Source organism: Scylla paramamosain, chromosome 37, assembly GCF_035594125.1.
Source record: "Scylla paramamosain isolate STU-SP2022 chromosome 37, ASM3559412v1, whole genome shotgun sequence".
In the NCBI taxonomy this organism is placed as follows: domain Eukaryota; kingdom Metazoa; phylum Arthropoda; class Malacostraca; order Decapoda; family Portunidae; genus Scylla; species Scylla paramamosain.
This window is the reverse complement of record NC_087187.1, coordinates 15,519,246-15,539,809: the sequence shown is the minus strand read 5'-3', so window position 1 is coordinate 15,539,809 and position 20,564 is coordinate 15,519,246. Positions and strand designations below refer to the sequence as shown.

The following is a 20,564-nucleotide window of genomic DNA, read 5'->3' as shown; positions in this document are numbered from 1 at the left end:
GGTCTGCGTGTAACATTGTGAGGAAATAGTGTGAAACCTTGGTCTGTGGTGAGGGAGTGTAATGACTTATGAATAAATAGACTGTTTTGTACTTTAATAATGTCAGGGACAGTTAATAACTTGTGATTACTTAATACCTCTTTCGTATGCGCGTATTGACTTTTGAGAAACACTATTCGAAGCAGCTTTTCCTGGGAGACCAAAAGACTATCAGTGTATATTTCATATGCTCCTCCCCAGATTGCACTGCAGTACTGTAAGTGAGGTTATATTAATGAAAGATAAATTTGTCTTAAACATTTTCCACTTACAAATTCCCAAAGTCTAGATATAACACCGGTTAATACAGATATTTTAGAGTTAATGATGTCAATGTGATCTTTCCATTTCAACTTATTATCAATAGTTATCCCTAGAAACTTACATTCGGTCACTTCATTTATTAAAACATTATCTATTGTTATTGGTGGACACAATGAGTGAGACATAAGAGGGCTTGTCACCATGAATTTTATTTTATTTAAATTTAATGTTAATTTGTCACTCTTTATCCACATAGATATTTTGTTTAATTATCGATATTATTACTCTGTAGGAAAACTGTAGTGTCATCTGCATATGAAATGAATTTAAGTTTATCACTTGAGGAATAAATGTCATTTATGTATATAAAAAAAAAAGTAGCGGTTGTAGGAGGTGAACTGTTTCCTGTGTGATAAATAACTATGAAACCATTTATGAGCGTTACCTCGTATTCCATACACAAGCAATTTTTGTAACAAGATGTTGTGAGATATTGTCTCGAAAGCCTTTGATAGATCACAAAAAACCGTGAGTTGATACAATTCAGCATCCATAGCATGATACATGTTCTGGCAGAGATGGTGGACAGCTAACTCAGTCGAATATTTAGCTCTGAATCCGTATTGTGATGAATTAAATAGTGAATGTTTAGTGAAGTAATTCATTAGCCTGGAAGCCATTATTTTTTTTTGTAAATGTTGCTATAATTAGATAAAATAGAGATTGGTCTATAGTTATCGATTACAGAATGATCTCCTTTCTTGAAGATTGGCACTGTACGGGATATTTGTAAATGATTTGGGAAGCAACCTTCTCGAAAAAAATTTGTTCATGATAAAAACTAAAAAAAAGGTGAAATTATGTTACTACATTCTTTTATAACTGTGATGTTAATTTCATCGTGCCCAGATGAAGAACCTTTAATGTTTTTGATGATGGAGTTAACCTCAATTAGTGTTGCTGGCCTTAAAAAGAAAGAGAAAGGGACTGGGGGAGGCATATAATCTTTATAGCAAAACTGAATATCACTATAGTTCCTGGCCAGTGAATTACCGATTGAGCTAAAGTGGTCATTAAATGCCTCTGCAATAGCCGGAGGATTATTAATTGTGGTGTTGTCATGCACAAAAGAAGATGGTAGTTGGAGTGTTTGGTAGTGAGTGTGTAGTAGTAGGTAGACTGGATTATCCATACCATTATTTACTTAAGGAGTACGTTTTGTGTCACTCTGAAAACTTTGGTGCTGGATGAATGAGAGCTCTTGTGTAAATAACATCTCGTGAATATTTTACCTTTAGAGATTTAGAGAGGAAGGGAGGGAGGGAGGGGAAGAGATGGCGTAGAGAGGGAATGTAGGAGGACGTAAGAGAGGCAGGGAATAGGGGCGGAGGGAGGAGGGAGGGACAGAGTGGAGGGAAGGCAGGAGTACCAGCCCTTCCTCCAATTCCTCTTCCTTCTATCCTTAAAATCAGTCAGCCAATCCTTCTGTCTGTCTGTTGAGATTCTTATTTTTCAAAGCATTTCCCGTTTATTTTTAATGATATTTGAATGACCTTCTCAGGCTTGACAAGAATAGGTGTTTTGCGATCTGTTTCATGGTTCAATATATACTTTTGATACTGCCATATGAATGTATGTATGTATGTATTGCATGTATGTATATCCTTTATCTGTAATCATACATTTACAGATAAACGTTCACCTTCCGCAAGTATGTCGTGGTGGAAGAGTTGGTAGCCCTGCACATGTCCATCCGAGAATTACGTCACAGGTGGGCACAAGCCGCAGTCATTCCCCGGCGCCTCCCTGCAGTCTCAGGTAGCAGCGGCGATGCGTAGTGCTGTTGCTTTGTACTGAGTGAGCGTGAAAGAACGCTCGTGACGATATATGGTGATGGACGTGTGGGCCTTTACGTTGTGGAAATAGAAGGTGAGATTTGTCTCGATTTCCACCGTAGTATGAGTTAAATTGAGGTGAAGGAGTGAGAGAACTATAAGGGTAGTTAGTGCGTAGGCTTGTTTGGTAACGTTTTGTTTTGACTCTTGAAGCTCTCCGGGAGTTGTAATTAATGTTAATGCTTTGTTGCTTATTAAACTTAATGATCCCAGAGGCAATATCGTACATGTGCAAGGTAGGTGTGATTGCAGGGAGTGGTGTTACGCTGGAAGTAGGGGGGCAGGAAGAAAAGCCACACGCACGCTCTCCAGCTGTATTTCACGAAGGCGAGTAAACAACAATACATATAGGAAATATAGGCGGACAAGCGTACAGGTGGAAGTAAGCAGGCAGGGGCAAGAGAGGTCAGGCGCGCAACTGCTCTCTGGCTTCCCTGTTTCGTCAGGTTCGTAAATCACCTCGCACACCCTCGCTTCCCCACCTCCACGTGAATCCACCCATTACATACATATCTAGCAATTACAACGTCACTGAGTACAAATCAGGCCCAGTATTCTGGTCGTTACAGTGGGAAAACAGTGGTGGTGGTGACTATCGGAAGAGCTAAGTGACGGAACAAGCGGTAGCGGACAGGAGTACCAACCTTTGCGATACATCTGTGCTCTGCTTCCATTTTCTGTTTCGTATATTATATTTCAGTGTGTCTTAAACGCTGTTCTGCCGTACCACTCACTACTGTATTTAGTTGTTTCATTCATTTTGTTGTTCAGAGTGAAGAAGATTGTAAAAATGTACTTTTAAGGCATTACAATATTTACCAGCGCTGAATCTTATTTCGGACATGTTGGCACTCTTCAATGTTGATGCAAATATAACACGTAAGTAATAAGACTAATGGAATTCTGCCATAAGTACTGCTTATTTGCTATGTGTGAAGTGACAGAAGCACGTGCAAATCTTGTTCTGAATCTCTACTTTCGAAATAAAAGATACGTGTTCATGTTGATTAAAGTGGGAGAGAGGAAAGGGAGGAGAAGGATAGAAGGATCTCGTCTCCTCGACTTTTAAAGCTCCCTCCCTCTGGCTCGTTACTTTGTGGTGTTTATTCGGTGTTTGTTCAGCTTAACTGTTCCATTGGCATTATCTATTAAGTAAGGAAGATACTATAGCAGTGGTGTAGTACTGATTGATCTGTTGGTGGTTATCTATGCTGGTGGAGAACCACCTGCGCAGTAACTGCCCCCCCCCCCCCCCCACACACACACACACACACACACACACACACACACACCAACACGTCTCATTTTAGCGTAAATCAGATTATGTCACGATTGCGTTGTTGATAAATGGATTTCCGCACTCTCTTCGCCTCTTATTTTGCATTCCATTTCGACAGTACCTTTTGTAGAGGACGGTGATGTCTCGGGGTGTGTTGGCAGCGGTGCGCGTCGCCATCATGGCTGACGTCATCAAGTCTGCTGGGGAGAAAAATAATGCTGCTTCGCTGTTTTTTGTTTTTTTTATTCTACTTACTTATTATTTGTGGAAATATAAATTATTTATGTGGAAATAGAGGTGAAAAGAGAGAGAGAGAGAGAGAGAGAGAGAGAGAGAGAGAGAGAGAGAGAGAGAGAGAGAGAGAGAGAGAATAATAATAGTAGTTGGTAGTGGAAAAGTTGAAATGTGTGTGCGTGAAATGTGGTCAGTCTGGCGAGAAAAGGAGGAAAAGGGAAGTGGAAGAATTGGGTAAGTGGCGGTGGAGGAGGAGGAAGAAGAGGAGGAGGGAGGGAGAAGGAGGGAAATATGTTTGTAGATGGAGGAGGGGAGATAACTAGAGGTGTGTCGGTGAGAGAGAGAGAGAGAGAGAGGTAAAGGGTCAGTGAGAAAAAAGAATAAGGTGAGAGATATATAGAAGGTATTAATTGGTGGAAGTGGAAGAAGGAAATATGAAAAGAACAAAATAAAACGAGGGCAAGGTGAAAAATGAAGAAGAAAGCTGTGAAAAGAAAAAAAAAGAAGAGCTTAAAGATGATGACACGAGTAAAACCTGTAATATGTAAGACAGTGAGGGAAAAGAAACGAAACTTTAATGTATAAATGAAGAAGAATTAGAAAGACAGACAGACAGACAGACAGACAGAGAGAGAGAGAGAGAGAGAGAGAGAGAGAGAGAGAGAGAGAGAGAGAGAGAGAGAGAGAGAGAGAGAGAGAGAGAGAATGTCCTTATATCAGGGTACAATCAATGAAGGAAGTGACCGCGAACCAACCTGGCAAAAAAATAAAATAAATAAATAAATGAACACACATAAGCTGCCTGACCCACTGTCACTCAAAACGCGGCGGAAAAAAAAAAAAAAAAATTTCAACAATACAGTGATTTCCCTTCATCGCTGTAGGATTGGGTGAATGCCACTTCCAGATTTCAGCTTGACGAAATCATATCATATACCTGGAGGGGAGAGAGAGAGAGAGAGAGAGAGAGAGAGAGAGAGAGAGAGAGAGAGAGAGAGAGAGAGAGAGAGAGAGAGAGAGGTAAAAATGTAAATGAAAATGACACATAAGTGAAAGAAATATGAGTTAGAAGCAGGTATCAATTTTAAAAAGGAACAAAAGAAAAGAAGGGAGAAAAGGAAGAACAGAAGCATGGAATAAGGAATATTGATAAAAGTAAGACATAAGGCGAGCGAGCGAAGGGAGCCTGGAAAACAAACAAATAAGGACATCAAGACAAACACGGGGAACAAATAAAAAGTTACATTAAAATCAGTGAACAAAAGAAACACACACACACACACACACACACACACACACACACACACACACACACACATGAAAAGGACGTGGATGAATGGACGAAAAGAGGAGAATGTACAGGAAAAAAAGACTGAAAGGGGAGGAGGAGCACGAAAAGAAGACGAAGAAGTAGAAGAAGAGATGATAATTTATGAATAAAAAAGGAGAGACAAAATAAATAAGAGGAAAAATAAGACGAGAAGAAAGGTAAAGGGGAGGGAGGAGGCTGAGGTAGGAGAAGAAAAGAGGAGGAGGAGGAGGAGGAGGAGGAGGAGGAGGAGGGCCATAAGGGTGTTTAGTGGTAGTCATCTGCAGTAACTTAAACCTAATGAGGATAATACACCTTTGCGTAGATGAGTGGAACGGACTCAGTAATCATGTTGGTAGTGGTGGGACATTAGGGAGCTTTAAGAGAAGATCAGACGGGTTTATGGATGGGGATGATAGGTGGAAATAGGTGGGTATATTTCACACAGGGACTGCCACGTGTAAGCCTGGTCGCTTCTTGCAGCTTCCCTTATTTCTTATTTTCTTACGATTCACTGACTGTCTCTGATTCTGCGTCGTCATTTTGCACTTAACACACCTTTGTTATTTTTCCCCCACCCGACCCAAAATAACAAAGAAATATTCAGTTTTGCCTCGATAATGCATCACGTCTTATTTCTTTATCGGAATACGTGTTAGATTGATAAATCTTAAAATATTTAAGTGTTGTAACATTGACTACATTGGCGGCTGCAGAATTACAGACAGACATGAAGACGGAGAGAAAGAGGAGAAAAGCGACAAGGAAACAAGAAGAACTAGAATGAAAAGTCACTTTGAGTAAAATAAAGATGAAAGGAGACGAAACTGGAAGATGAGAATGGAAAGAAGGTGATGATACACAGTACGTTCATTGTGAGTGTTAAACCTGCATTCATACTCTCTCTCATCATAACATTCTGAATGTTTCCTTTGAAGGCAACAGGCAAAGGTAATGGATTCCCGACAGGTGGGGAGTGGGTACATGCCCGCTTCACGCTGCCCGTATCAGGAGAGCAAATAATTTGATGCTCTGGTGACAAGGGCCTCGGGTCAGGCTAGACAGGCCTGATACCATCAAGGCCTCAGGGTGTTTGTGCCACAGGTCACTTGGTAGCCAAGTGACCTCGTCCACAACATGTTTCTACATTCAGATGTCTTGACTGCTCATCCACCCACTCACCCACCTACTCACTCAATCACGTACACTCATCCACTCAACCACATCCGCACCCAACCACTCAACCACATCTGCACTCAACCATCCAGCCGTCCACTAATGGCGTCCAGGAAGCTGTCGCCCCGGATGGCGAGCCACGGGACGAGGATCATATAGGCCAGGGCCGCCACGACAGTGAGGAAGGGGCGTAGCCACCGCCTGCTGCCCTTCGCTGTCTCACCACGCCGCCCGTGGGTGGGCAGGGGCACCTCGGGTACCCCCGCCTCTGACATACCACGGTGGCGAGGCGTGGCAGTGCATTCTGGGAAGGCAGGCAGGTTCCAGTGTGGAGAAAGCAGGCTGGTGTCCTGCTGCTTGGCCCACTCAGCAGGACAAGTAGCACCAACAGCAGCAGTACCAACGCTGTCCTGCTTCCACCAGTGAGGACCTTCGGGCAGCCGCATCTTCTTTATCACAGGCCGAATGTCCTCCGCGATGCGCAGGGCACGGGGACTGAGGAGGTCGTCCTTGCTAGTCCACGCCCCGGGGCGTCGCCACTTCGTCGCCGCCTGAGGATTGAAAAGGTCGTCCAGACTGGTCCACACCCCGAGGCCCCGCCAGTTCACAGCGGCCTCCTCCTCCTCGGTGTGGCGAGGAAGCCGCAGCGTCTTTCCGGTGGAGGTGTTGAAGAAGGTCACCCACTCCCCGTCAGCTCCCTCGCCATCACCCCGCGACGCAGGGGGCGGGAGTCACGGGGGACAGGTCCTCCCCCCCGGGAGTCTCCTCGCCGCTTGAATCCCACAGGTCGTCGTATTCCAGTGGCGGATCGGCAGAGTCCTCCATGGCATTGTCACTCGGGGGCGTGTCGGCACCAGCACCATATTGGTGCTCCGCAGGCTGCCAGCACACCCGCTGCTCCTGGCCTGTGGCAGTGAATGCCAGCCAGGCCTCGGAGGCGGGGCTGCCCTCCAGCTGGTCCAGCAGGGCGTCCAGCGAGGTCTGCAGGAGCATTTTGCTGGGCTGCCGCTTGATCCAATACTTCACCTTGACAGGCAGATCAGCCTCCAGGCGTTTCAGCTTCGTCAGGTTCTTCACTTCGCACTCTGCTGTTTGCTCGTACTCGCCAGAGGCTCCCTGTTGCCAGTGAGCCTCCTTGAAGTAGAAGATGGCCACCGTGCGCTTCTTAGGGCACCACGGCAAGCAGCCTCGGCGGGGCTGCCGCACGCTGAGCCGCAGGCGAGATGGAGCCTCCTGCAGCGTTGCGGCGCGAGCCACACACTTCAAATGATAATTCAGTTTGTTTCCAGACATTTTATGAAATCACACTTCTTGCTCAAGATTTGCTGAACATGAAACTGAACCACATCCAGGATGACCCGACTCAGTGTTCACGAGCATGGCTGTCTGGGCCTGAAATTGAGCTCAGACCAAGAAAAAGAAGCCATTTCCTGCGCCCAGCATGTCACCAACTCTCGGATTCCCTGATTTTTTAACAGAAAACAACAACAGATTGGAAGTCACGCCTTGTATTTCAGTAAATGTTACAATGTTACTAAGTGAGCTGTGGCCCAAATATCCTGAGTGAGTGAGTGAGGCCTTGATGATCTGTGACACATCTGTCCTGATAATCGCCTGACTCGAGGTTCTTATCACCTGAGTTTTTTTCTGCTTCAGTACCAAGTGATTGTAAACCCCGTACTGTGAGTCCGCCATCACTGACATCACTCCGCAAAGAGGAAATTAATCTGAACTGACAAATATCCTTCCGTGAGACGTGGGCGCTGTTGTCACTCTTCATGGAGCAGCGTGTGGAAGGAAGTTTTGAGTGACTGAAATGATACTACTTTAAAGAACTGAAGAAAGTCCATGGATGCTTTTATCATTTTGTTGTACTCTTGAGTCGTCTATAGTATTGTTGAAGTAATTTATCATGAATAACATAAGGACATAAGGGAAACTGCTGGAAGCCATTAGGCCTACACATGGCTGTCACTTACCGTCCTCATCCATCAATATGTGTAATAACGTAAAGATGCCTAATGACTCAGCATTAACAACCTGACTATTGTGTCTTCCACTCCTCAACCATTCATCTCTCCTCTGGGTATCCACTCACCACGGCACAAGCGCTTCCTTCTCACGGATGCACACTTGTACTTATTCCCTTTTCACACTAGAGGGACACGTTTTGGCTTCACCGCTGCATTCTGCCTCTAGATAAACGAGGCGTGCAGAGTGAGGCGGCCAGTGTGAGGCGTGCAGAGTAAGGCGTGCGGGCTGAGGCGGTGCAAGGGTGAGGGGAACAGAGATAAGAACAGTGGATGGTCATCAAACGCGTGACCTGACCTCGTTTCCTGACCTGAGCGAACTGACCTTCAGACTCAACGGCATGAAGTTATGGGAGGCGGAAAGTTAGACAATTTACCCTGCAGAGAGAGAGAGAGAGAGAGAGAGAGAGAGAGAGAGAGAGAGAGAGAGAAACTTGACATTCTCCAGATCATTTATGACCCAGAATATTAGCACACTCCACATCCTGGGCTAAACGAAACATGTCGAGACGTGTCAGAGAGGAAGCGTGTAGGCGAACAATGACCACAGCATTCTCTCTCTCTCTCTCTCTCTCTCTCTCTCTCTCTCTCTCTCTCTCTCTCTCTCTGATGTCGCCCTCCTGTCCCTGCTGAAGGAGAATGAAGAGCACAGAACGTAATGAAATGCAGACCTAGTGAAATATGAGGGGCGGATATTGCTGCTTGCCTTCCGTGTTTGGGTGAGGCACTAGTGGTAGTGGTGGTGGTGGTGGTGGTGGTGGTAGCAGTGGTGGTAATAGTAGCCGTGTATTGGATGTGTGTGTGTGTGTGTGTGTGTGTGTGTGTGTGTGTGTGTGTGTGTCGTGTGTGTGACGTAATTCAGTAAGGTATGAGGGAATGAGATGTTTTAATTTTTTTTTCTTGCTAAATGTGACAGGATATTTTAGCACGTGACATCAAGGGATTCATAAATTATTCGAGCTAGTAAATGTTTCCCCTTGCGCGCGCACGCACGCACGCACGCACGCACACACACACACACACACACACACACACACACACACACACACACACACACACACACACACGCACGCACGCACGCACATTCTAATGGGGAGTTTTCATAACTAGTGGTTGTCAGCAGGTGGCAGCACAGACACAAACTCTTCTCTCACATACAAGCAATATCAGATATACCTACAGTGTTATTCTATTTACATGAAGATGCAGTGGACTTGTATAATATACTTTTCTACGTAATCCCTTCTAAGTAGTAACACAATGTAACAAGTAACAAATGTATATAAGTTTATTTTCTAGTGAATCGGCATTTAGATTTATTTGGTCATCTTAAGATTTCCAAATGAATACACTCTTGATTGGAAACGTCTTAATCTAGACGACAGTAAACATAAAGGCAACATGTCTGTGACACTCAAAAGTCCAAAATACATACATCTCCTTCCTAGTGTATGGAAACGGGAATTTTAATAAAAAAAGAATTGGCAACTCGAGTGTCCTGGCGATAGTAATGCTGTATCTCTAACCAAAACAAACACCTGACTCGGCCGCGCTGCTTCAACTTAAGAAACACGTTGTTGGACAAGAAGCTGAATGTTGCTGCGGTGCCCATCTCCACTACGCCCTAAGCAATGGATTACAGCAGCTGGACACTACAGGTTTTCAATAGCCGCCTGTCAGCGCCTGATTAAACACCACTAACATGTAATCACTCCGGCGCCGCTGATTGCCACACACACACACACACACACACACGCACACACACACACACCCGCGCCGCCACTCTGGTGGTCGCCTGCGTTTGTTTGTGATGGTGTGGCTTAACCCGTTCACTGTCATAACTCATTTGGGGAACCTTTTAGGCTGTTTATCAATTGTGCTGGGAGCGATGAGTATAGCAGCCTCTTTTTCTGTTGTATTTTCAGATAGTTTTGTCGCTGGCCAGTCTCCCTGACATGTAAAAAGAAAAGAAAAGGAAAGGAAAAAAGAGAATACATAAGTCATCCATCCCTGTAAAGGAAACAGTTTATGGTCTTATCTTTTGTAATCAAGTATTAAAAGCATCTCTCGGTATTCATCCACTGCAGCAACACCATTATGTACTCCATGGTGACTAATTGAAGGTGACTTTATGGAGTCCAGGTATTCCGTACAGTAATGAGTGGTTTGAAGCGGATTTTTGCAAAGCTGTCATCCTTCACTCGCCAACCTTCACACAGGAGAAGTCTTGGACGTCATTGCCGTAGATTTGTGTGTAAAACCTGAATCTTAATACCACTCCTGTTCTCTGATTGATATAAAACCTGCTCTTACTCCTTCGAGCCAAAATAAGTATATATTTTATCATATATATTTTTTTCATATGCATCATTATTGAAACAATTATTTTATAAAAACTCAAGCTCCAGGTACATGTCCTGTTTGAAAAAAAAAATCTTGTTGGCAACGATTTAGGGAAGAATATAGCGTTACACACACAAAAAAAAGAAAAAAAAAATCGTTATTCATAATGACGCGTAATACCGGAAAAAAAGTGATTTTTCTTGTCTTTATTGTTTATGTTATGAAAGGAGATTGTCCGTAATATACGAAATGACAGGAATCCTCTTAGCACTCACCACAACTGCTACTATCTGAGTGACACAGCCACTCTGTCACTCGCTTCACCCACACTTAACAGTACATCTGTAGACTCTTACTTAACTCTGTTGGATGACTCTCGCTGCTACACCCACGAATATTCTCTTCAAGACGAGACATACACACACTCACTTTTGCTAATTCAGGTTCAAGTCCTACATAACACACGGAACGACTCCAGGAAAAAAAATAAGTTAATTATCTTAGATAGACACTGGAAATATTACAACACCCAATATCTATAAAAAAAATAGTAATAAAGAAAAGTAAATAAAATTGAATTAAAACGAGTATAATTACTAATATAAATATAATTGTACGTGAACCTTTTCTGAAGTGACAAAAAAAGATACGAAAGAACAGAACAGGAAGGAGAACAAAAAGTAACATTTTATGAAGTGCTTTCCTATTTCTAATTTTGTATTTCTCACCCTGAAACATGAACACTTCCAACAGAAGAGTATCACGACACTTATGGAAATAAACTGACCGGTTATTTTATTTATTTATTTCAAAGAAATAGCTAATTCAGCATTTTTTTTTTTTTTTTTTTTTGTGTGTGTGTCTTGGCTTTCCTTCACGAGAAAAAAGTAAAATAAGTGCTACATTTCGGAACGCACTCTAAAATTAAGGGGTGAAGGAAAGTAACTCCAAGCCACAGAAGGAAGAGTTCAATAATTATTGTAAGAGGCAAGGCAGGCCCTGGGGAACCTCTCTCTCCCCGGCAAAACACACCTTCTCGCACCATTTGCTCCAGGACTGAACAGAGACCTCTGACACTTGACTGATTTCTCTCCTCCATTTCCACCGTGACCTTTTGATTCTCTCTCTCTCTCTCTCTCTCTCTCTCTCTCTCTCTCTCTCTCTCTCTCTCATATCCCCTCCTTTCTCCATGTGGGTAAAGAGAAAAGATGAAATAAAGACTAAGAGGAAATAGGAAAGAAAGAAAGGAAGGAAGGAAGGGAGGAAGGAAGAAAGGAAGGGAGGAAGGGAGAGTGAAATAAAAAAAAGTTTACAAGTAGTCCTATGATGATAGATAACCAGTTTACACCAAAATACAAACTTGCTTGTATGGAGATGTGTAAATGTGTGTGTTCATGTTTGTGGGAAGGCACAAGAAGGAACTAAAGCAGAGAAGTTAGAGAAATTACCACCAGGTAGCAATAAAATGTACGTGGTTAATATACATATTTGTATGTATGTAGGTACGTGTGTATGTTTGTATATATCCATAAGTATAAACTGTCTGTTCTTTCCTTGCAGATGAAAAAATGACAACAAACTGATCAAATTAGAAGACGCTGAGGCAAAGAACAAAATGGAGGAAAACCTGGAGAAGTGGAGTGATGGAGGTACGTTAGCTTCACCCTTGGAAGGCCAAAGTGGAGCAAATTCCACACAGTATTGGTTCCGTAGGGGCGGGGGGGGGGGGGGGACGATGTGGTAGTTGTGTTCCTTCAGGAGCTGTGTGTGTGGGTGGGGAGGGAGGGAGAGAGAGAGGGAGGGAGAAGCGCAAAGAGAGAAGAAAGTTAAGGAGGAAATAGAGAGGAAGTATAGCTGGAGAAAGTAAGGAATGAATGTGAGGGAGGAAAGGGAGAGGTTGGAGAGGGAGGTGAGGAAGAGGCAGGAAGGAAGGAAGGATAGCTGTAGAATGTAAGGGAAGAATGCGTTAAATAATGAAAGGGAGAGAAAAAAAGAATGAAAACAGAGAGAGAGAGAGAGAGAGAGAGAGAGGAGAGAGAGAGAGAGAGAGAGAGAGATGTTGAGGGAGGAATGACAAGGAGGGAAGGAGGATGAGAAGGAAAACGGAGAAACAGAGGCTGAGGAATGAAGGATGGGAAGGATATTTTAAGGAAGGATGAGATGGAGAAAGAGAGAGAGATGGGAGGGAAGCATAAAAGAAAAGAAGAAAATGGGGATAGCGAGATAGATTAATGGATCTCCAAAGACAAAAAAAAGGGAAACAATGTAGACAGAAGAAGAAGAAGAAGAAGAAGAAGGAGGAGGAGGAGGAGGAGGAGGAGGAGGAAAGGATATCAATAGAAGAATGGGTAGATGTACTAATAATGAAGTAGGAAGGAAAATGAAAGGAGAAAAATAATAAAGAAAAGAATAAAAGGAGGCTAGAAACGAACACTGAAAAAGCAAAGAGAGAAAAAGAAAGAGAGGGAGGGAGAAGAAGAGGGGAAAGAGAAGATACGAAGAAGAAGGGAGTCTGAAGTGAAAGAGATGAGGTTTAGAAGATTAAAAAAAAAGAATGACAGCAATGAGGAATGAGAAAAAGAAAAGTTCTAACGGAAATAAAGCTAAATGAAGGATAAAAAAGAAAAAAAAAACACAGAAAAGAAAGGATATTTAGACTAATGAAAGGGGAATTGATAGGAGAGAGAGAGAGAGAGAGAGAGAGAGAGAGAGAGAGAGAGAGAGAGAGAGAGAGAGAGAGAGAGAGAGGGAGGACAAGTAATGAAGAAAGGAGAAGACGAGAGCTGAGAGGAAAGGAAGGAAGGAAGGAAGGAAGGAAGGAAGGGAGGATTATATTACTTGTGTGGTGGTACATTTAACACTGCATAATGTACATTGTATTGGTCGGGGCATTCAATTTCATTGATTCATTCGTTCATTTACTCTTCTATCTATTATTGTCCTCTCTTCTGTTTCTTTTCCTTCCGTTTATCTGACTAGGCATTGGGGACTTTGTCAGTAATGGAGTCTTTTTAACATTAAACATTTACTTGTAAACTCTGAAGCTTTCTACTCTCTACGTCTTCCTGCTTTCCCTTCCTTCTTACGACTCAAGATGCTTCCAAAGAAGAGAATCAAGACACCTCTGGAACTAAATTATTCAACTTTTTTGTACTTTATTTTGATTTTTTAGGAACAGGAAGATGAACGGGCATTTTTTTCTCCTCGCTATACGAGTATATATATATATATATATATATATATATATATATATATATATATATATATATATATATATATATATATATATATATATATATATATATATATATATATATATATATATATATATATATATATATATATACATATATATATATATATATATATATATATATATATATATATATATATATATATATATATATATATATATATGATATATATATATATATATATATATATATTTTTTTTTTTTTTTTTTTTTTTTTTTTTTTTCTTCTCAGCTCTTTGGAACTCAAATGATTACAGGTTAAGTGTAGCCGATAAAAGGAATGTGTAGGCATAGGTGCGAATTAGGATTTGTGTGCCCACCTGCACTACATTCCAAAGGGTCTAGATGAAGTGACACGGGTTTTTAAGTCTTTGCCTTCCTATGAAGTGTCCTTGCAAGTGTTGCCTTTACTGTGGCATCCTTTTCTTCCTTGCCTCTTCAACAACACAGCACATTACCTTGACCTCTCCTATTCTTTCTCCCTTTAACTTTCTTCCTTTATCTTTTCCCTTTTCCTCAAGTAACCTTTCAAGTGGCACTTTTCCCCTACTGCCCTTTTCTTTCCCACACGCACACCACAGAACATTACATTCTCCACAGTTTTCTACCTCCCTCGTTTTAACTCCCTTCCTCTCCCTTCCTCTCTCTTACCCGCCACATTTGCTCTTCCCACAGGCAATGTACATTCTCTCCCCGCCACCACCACCACCGCCACCCGCAGCAGGCAGCAGGAGAGGTAAGAAGCAGTGTTCCAAACGTCTGATGATCGCCTGGGGCACTCCGAGGGTCACCGCACTTACTCTCACCCCCACCTCATATCACAGGTAATGGTGATGACAGCAATAACACACTCACAACAACACGCGGCCTAATGCTGATGGGAGGAGTTGTCACCCACGGAATGTTCTTGTCCAGTTTGTCCTTATCGTCACCGCGCGCCGGCCTCTTATCCTGCATACTCTCTCACTCATTCCTCTTTTTTTTTTTTTTCCGCTTTTCTGGAGTTTTTGTGTCTTTCTCGCTATTTTCTTATTTTTTGGTCTTTATTTTCTACTTTCTTAAGTTTAGTCATTTTTTCTATTTTCTCCTTGATTTTTTGTCTACTTTTTTATTTTCTTAAGTTTTCGTCTCTTTTATTATTTTTATTTTCCATGTGTCTTTATTTTTGTTCCTGAGTTTTCGCTTCTTTATTTCGTATTTTTCTTCGCAAGTTTTTGTGTCCTTTCCGTTTTCTTTTTTAAGTTTTCGTGTGTCTGCTATTTTATTTGTGTGATGAGAATATGTGGCTTCTTTCCTTTATTTTTATTATAATTTGAGTTTTTTTTTCTTTTTTTTGTGCAAAGTGCTTGGAAGGGCTTATGGAATTTTATAATACTCATATTCTTCTTTCACTACTTCTTTTCTTTAGCTATTTTGTTTATGATTCCAAAGAAAACGTGCGTTTTTTTAGTGTAACTTCAGTTTTTCTTTATCTTTAGTTTTTTTTTTATTATGTAACTTTTATAGTTTACTATACTGTTCTTTGTCCTTTATTTATTTTTTCTTATTTTGCTCGTGATTTCAAAGAAAACTTTTTTTTCTTTTTTTAGGGTATTCGGATTTATTTGTCTGTTCATTTTTATAGTTATTTTTTTTCTGTTCTGTACTTATATAGTTTATTGTTATTACACAAAGAGGGTTTAGGGCTCCTTAAATATCCCTCTTTCTCTTGTTTGTTCACCTTGTTCGCTCCTTCATTTCAATATTTGAGTCACGCAATATACTCTTGATTAGTCGTATAATCAGTTACCAGCACAGTGATCTTTTCTAATGCTATTTAAACACACGACGTACTTGAAGTTGATAAACATTCCTGGGGACGTGGACTCCTTGCCTGTCGCTTCTCTCCCTCAGGGCGAAAGAGTTTCCTTGCTTCGTTACTCGCGTTTCTCTCAAGTTTAGTGAGTTTTAGCCATTCCGGTGCCGCGGCCTTGAAGGAGGAATGTTCCTGCCTCGCCCTCATTTCAAATAAACCTAACGCTACTCATGAATTCAATCTGTTCACTCGAGTACATCTGTCTTGATGTTATTCTGCCTTCATCTGTCTCCCTGTGCGTGCTTTCTTTGTCTCTTCTTATCGTTTTAAGTATGTGTTTAGCTGTTTGTCTCTATCTAGATTTACTTGTGAGGTTATTTATGTTATTTACTTATCTTTGTGTTTGTGTGTGTGTCTATTTGTGTGTGTGCGTATAAACATGTGTCTTTTTACCTCTGCTCTTCTATCACTCTGTTCCATTTTATCATTCCTCTGCTCTCTCTCTCTCTCTCTCTCTCTCTCTCTCTCTCTCTCTCTCTCTCTCTCTCTCTCTCTCTCTCTCTCTCTCTCTCTCTCTCCATCTATATGTAAACCTGTCTCCCTTTCCGTCCGACTTTCCATCAGTCTCTCTGCATCTCTCAATCTATATCTGAATCAGAGACTCTGCAATGCCATTTCCAGAACGTTGCACAGACAGAACACGAACCCAAGTTATGTGACCCGCGCTGACTAGACTTGCACCCTCTTAAGTGTGTGAGTATGAGTGTGAGAGAGAGAGAGAGAGAGAGAGAGAGAGAGAGAGAGAGAGAGAGAGAGAGAGAGAGAGAGAGAGAGAGAGAGAGAGAGAATTACAAAATATATATATATATATATATATATATATATATATATATATATATATATATATATATATATATATATATATATATATATATATATATATATATATATATATATATATATTACTGAAAAAATCGCTTGGTCGTTGAAGAGTTGAGTATCTTTCAGTAGTAGATTTAATAGTAGTGCGTAGTCGTAGCAGTAGTAGTAGTGTTGGTGGTGGTGGTGGTGGCGGCGGTAGCAGTAGTCGTCGTCGTCATAGTAGTAGTAGTAGTAGTAAAAGTAGCAGCAGCAGCAGCAGCAGCAGCAGCAGCAGCAGCAGTAGCAGCAGCAACAGCAACCGTAGTACAAGTAGTTAGAGCAATAATAAATAATAAAATAAGTGTAATAAAAGAAGCGGGTTGAGGGAATTAAAGTATGCAAATAATTCTATATGGACGGTTGCCCTGCTGTAGTAAACTGTGGTTGGAAAGGAAGGGTGGAAGGCTCTGGGTGAACTACAGAACGTAATAGCAGCTGGGTTAAAAAGTCTAATTAAGTGATTCCAGGGAGAAGCTTGGAAATAATGGAGTTAATGAATGAGTCTGGAAGGAGGCAAGGAGGCGGATTGAGAGAAGGTTTATCGTGTTAATTCACATCGTGTATTTGTAAAAGACAGTTTTTTTTTTTTTTGTATATTTGTCTGTATATATATATATATATATATATATATATATATATATATATATATATATATATATATATATATATATATATATATATATATATATATATATATATATATATATATATATATATATATAAATGTGTCTACTTAAGTTGGGTTTCGTATGTAGGTAATTTAATTTACAAAGCATGTGTGAAATTAATGATGTTTAGGCATTATTTGCCTGCATTTATGACTTAGAGAATATAATGCTGATCATCATTCATTTTACAGAAGCACTACACACACACACATTTGACGTTCACATAGAGAAATCTTGTGGTTGTGATGGTAAATGTGGTGGTAGTAGTAGTAGTAGTAGTAGTAGTAGTAGTAGTAGAAGTAGAAGTAGAAGTAGTAGTAGTGGAAGTGATCGTAGTGGTGGTTGTGGTGGTGGTAGTATCATATTTCCAGTTTGAGCAATATTAGGTTGAAATATTAATGACCGTGAAATGTATTACACAAATCAGAATACTTGGTGTTAGTGAGTAATAAGGTGTTGAAATACTGTTGTCATTCCCCGGGGAGTGCGCGGCGCTAATCCCGCAGCATGATGAAAGGCACCAAGCACCCTTAGAGGAAATACTAATTAGGGACTTTACAGGCAATAAGGAGTGAACAATACGGTTAATGCGTCATTTTAATACAATTCATAAAGGTTTAGCTGCTTACCACCACCACCACCACAACCACCACCACCACCACCTCCTCCTCCTCCTCCTCCTCCTCCTCCTCCTCCTCCTCTTCCTATATTCTCCTTCGTATGGATCTTCTGTTTCATCATCACCATCATTACCATTCTTCTCGCAGTGATGGCTTCTCTCTTCTCCCTTCCTCCTCTTCCTCCTCCTCCTCCTCCTCCTCCTCCTCCTCCTCCTCCTCCTCTTCCCTTGCATTTAGTTTTTCTACCTTCTCCTTTCCGGCTTTCCCTTACCCTTTTCCTTTCCTTCTTAGCACCTGTCTCTATATCTGCCTGTCTGCCTGTCTGTCTTTCTGTCTCGCCGTCGGTCTGTCTGAATGCCTGCATGTCTGTATTTTTTTTTTTTTCATTTATTTTGGTCAGTGTCTCTCTTGTCCGTCTGTCTGCCTGTCTCTGTCTGTCTTTCTCTATGTATGTATGTATGTATGTATGTATGTATGTATCACCTACATTGATGACTATATGCGCCTCAAGTTACAAACCTTAATTTACGTAATTCGTCACGGCGCCTGGATCGGTCTGTGTGTGTTCATATTTCGTGGAATTGTAATGAACACTTGATAGTTGACTTATGGTATTGCACATTACCTCCTATGGTTATGATTCCTTAATGTACACCAAATATATTAAGTAGTTAGTTTCTTACATACTTAGAGGCATAAGTCATTATTTTATTTATTTATTTATTTATTTGTTTGTGAGTGGTAAAGGCGCGAAGTGTTTGATGTGCCACAAGTCAGCAAGACACGCAGACTTTCTGTGAACACATCAAGAAAAGTTGCAAACTGTACAGTGAAACATGTCTGTCTGTTTCTCACATAATTCAGTGTAATTCGATTTAATTACAAGTAGTACACACTCTGGTTGTCAGAAAACGATGTCAGTGGGATGCTGCCGCTGTCACTGGTGAGCTGCGCTGCTCACTGCTCACTGCTCACATCACCACGCACACTTCCCAAGTTGGATTTTCTTATTACCCCAAAAACTCCTCCAGACAATATAACAGATGTGTTTAACATTAACTGGTGGCGGTAGGCAACACTACAGATCACTTTGGCTATGAAATTCATGTTTAGGAATGCTGAAGTTCAGAATCACCACGACAGGCCTGCCCTTCATAATGAATTACGAAATATTTATAAGTTTCCAAATGATTAATGGAAGCAAGCAAGCTCCGCATTCTCTTTCAAGGGAATGTCACTTACTGTAATGCATAAGTTATTAAGGGAGAACTGATTTTAGATGTTTTGTTAAGGTGCCTTATTACACGAAAGTTAGTATATCATATAGCTTAGACTGGCACTGCTGCCTCATGAATGTGTCAGTGAATGTGTCCTTGAAACAGTCTTATCCATTGTGCCGATGTTGTCTGCATCATGTTCACTATCACTATCTTATGTTCTTATGTTCTTATGTTCTTATGATATCTTGTGATAGTTATGATATCTTAGTGATAGTTATGATATCTTATATCTGGACTTTAGTGTGATAGTTATGATATCTTATATCTGGACTTTAGTAAAGCATTCGACAAGGTGCCCCATCAAAGGCTCCTGAGAAAGGTTAGGGCGCACGGGATAGATGGGAAGGTGTTAGGTTGGATAGGGTCATGGCTTGGTAACAGGCGACAGAGAGTGCTAATAAACGGCTCGAAATCCGAGTGGGGTCATGTCATTAGTGGGGTGCCACAGGGATCAGTATTAGGGCCATTATTATTTCTAATATATATCAATGACTTGGATAGTGGAATTAGTAGCGATGTTAGTAAATTTGCGGATGACACAAAGATAGGTAGATTAATTAGGTCAGAAGCGGATGCCATCGCCTTGCAGACAGACTTAGATAGAATGAATGAATGGACGGATAGATGGCAAATGCAATTTAATATCAATAAATGCAAAGTGCTTAGCGTAGGTAGAGGAAACCCACACAATAGGTACACATTAAACACCCAAACTCTGGTAGGTACAGGGTACGAGAAAGATTTAGGAGTTATAGTTAGCTCTGAACTCCGTCTAGGGAAACAATGCATAGAAGCCAGAAACAAGGCAAATAGGGTACTAGGATTCATTTTTAGGAGTGTTAAAAGTAGAAGGCCGGAAGTAATATTAAAGTTATACTTGGCGCTGGTCAGACCTCATCTAGACTACGCTGTGCAGTTCTGGTCCCCACATTACAGGAAAGATATAGGTCTATTAGAATCAGTACAGAGGAGAATGACTAAAAGGATACAGGGGATGAGGAGTATTCCTTACGAAGCGAGGTTGAAGCGGTTAAATTTACATTCTCTAGAGAGACGTAGGTTAAGAGGGGACCTGATAGAAGTCTTTAAGTGGTATAAGGGTTATAACAAGGGAGATGTAAGCAAAATTCTTAGGATCAGCAACCAGGGTAGAACAAGAAATAACGGGTTCAAGCTTGAAAAATTTAGGTTTAGGAAGGAGATAGGAAAAAATTGGTTCTCAAATAGAGTGGTAGATGAGTGGAACGGACTCAGTAATCATGTAGTTAGTGCTAGGACACTAGAGAGCTTTAAGAGAAGATTAGACAAGTTTATGGATGGGGATAGCAGATGGAAATAGGTAGGTGTGTTTCATACAGGGACTGCCACGTGTAAGCCTGCTCGCTTCTTGCAGCTTCCCTTATTTCTTATGTTCTTATGTTCTTATCACTGCGAAGGGTCATGACACTACTCATGCCA

The 20,564-nt window shown here is 41.2% G+C and overlaps 1 long non-coding RNA gene across 1 annotated transcript; it reads left to right on the top strand.

The window, feature by feature from the left end:
• Window positions 1–2,036: 2,036 nt before the first annotated feature.
• LOC135091524 (uncharacterized) lies at window positions 2,037–15,064 on the top strand. The gene is made up of 3 exons (XR_010262540.1): window positions 2,037–2,232; window positions 12,130–12,218; window positions 14,498–15,064. It is a non-coding gene; the product is annotated as an uncharacterized LOC135091524 (long non-coding RNA).
• The last annotated feature ends 5,500 nt before the right edge of the window (window positions 15,065–20,564 follow it).